Consider the following 1,580-nt stretch of genomic DNA (forward strand, 5'->3'; position numbering starts at 1 on the left):
GGAACCAGAGTGACAAAAGTTAGTGGGAAAAGGAAAGGCCTGCTTGTTAAGACAATCTTCTGAGAGCCCTGCTCTGTGGGGCCCCCACTTGCTAAAATGGCTGTTGGAGGGAGGACCTTCTCTTTCAGTGGGGACAGCCCTCCTTACACCTGTTCAACTGACTCTGAGCTTGAATACTTTGGCACCACATTAAGGTTGTTTTGTTTATCCGGGTCTTTGTTAGCTTTGTATTTTGGTCACCCTTTTAACATTTGTTACTGCCTTAGTCTTTAAGTATTTATGCTTCTGCTGCTCCTTGGCTGCTCTTTTACACTGTATTTATTTATTTGCTGCTACTGTTGGCTTCGTGCTTTTTGTGTTTGTCAGGTTTTTCTGCTTTCAGTTTAGAAGTGCTGCTATGCTAAGTATTTTCACAATTGATTTATATTACTAATGCTGGTCTTTTTTTCATTTTGATTTTTTTTTTTAACGTATAAGCTGCCTCAATTGCCCTGACAGAAAGCTCAGGGTGAAAATCCATATAAACAAACAGCCTTTCTTGGAAAGAAATGAAGAACGATGGCCCTGGTCACACGAAAGGTTTTGGGCCAGGAGAGGGCCGGATCGGGGGTGCAGCAAACATGCGCAGTTCAGCAGCCTCCCGTTGCTGTCTCCCCGGTCTCCCCAGCATCTGATCGTCCCGGGGAGCAATTGCGCGGCGGCTCACAGGATTTGTATGATCCCGCCGCCGCGTGCCTATTTTGGTGCGGCTTTTAAAAGCCACACTTTTGCCCGACTTCCCCCCCCCCCCCCCCCCGTGTGGCAGGCAGCAAGAACCTGCAAAGCTCAAAATGCTTTTAGCCATTTTGAAATAAAACTTGCTTTTGGATAATTTTGGCTGCAATCCGAAGAACACTTTTTTGGTAATAAACTTCTGAGTAGCTTCACTTGGGATTGCTTCCTTTTCTTTCTTTCTTTTGTCATACACTGAAGCACCTGGTTGTGTCCAGGACTGTGGTGGTGGGGGGGGGGTGGAGGAGCTCCTGCATTCTTGTTACAACTATGGGTTTTGTGGTCATATCTGGTTGATACAAAAAATGCTGGACTAGATAAAACTTTGATCTGATCCAGAAAGACACTTCTTACACGCTTGGCTTTTAGGCTCTGCACTGTTCTACACGGTTTGGATGGTTTATTGTGCTCTGATGCTATTGTTTTTACTTTTGTGTTTATATTTATGAGGTTAGTCAGAAAGTGAAGTGTGTAAATAAATGCTCTCCCCCTCCCCTTTTAGGGTTGCACAAACGGGCTTCAACCTACTTCCACATCAGTGTCAGGTATCCACACCTCCTGTATCTGTTCAGAAAGTTTAATGGCAATATTGACTCTGAACAGCAGAAGCAGATCATAGGCTTTCCAGAAAGCATAGGCTAGGGCTGATATATTCCAGGCTTCATAATCCCGATAACCACAATTAAACAGATGCATTAATTATGCAAATAGAGGACACTTGATCAGAACACCTAACTTGTAATTTCTAGTAGATACATTGTCTCTACTCTTGCCAACTTCCATAAGCAACAAGGAAAGGTCACTCTTTC

At 44.0% G+C, this 1,580-nt stretch overlaps 1 protein-coding gene across 1 annotated transcript in view; it reads right to left on the minus strand.

The window, feature by feature from the left end:
* PLEKHA6 (pleckstrin homology domain containing A6) overlaps nucleotides 1-1,580 on the minus strand; it is a 69,733-nt gene that overhangs the window by 19,025 nt on the left and 49,128 nt on the right. The gene's annotated exons all lie outside the window — the stretch shown is intronic.

This window comes from Gekko japonicus, unplaced genomic scaffold (genome assembly GCF_001447785.1).
Source record: "Gekko japonicus isolate JY-2015 unplaced genomic scaffold, Gekko_japonicus_V1.1 scaffold228, whole genome shotgun sequence".
NCBI classification, from domain to species: domain Eukaryota; kingdom Metazoa; phylum Chordata; class Lepidosauria; order Squamata; family Gekkonidae; genus Gekko; species Gekko japonicus.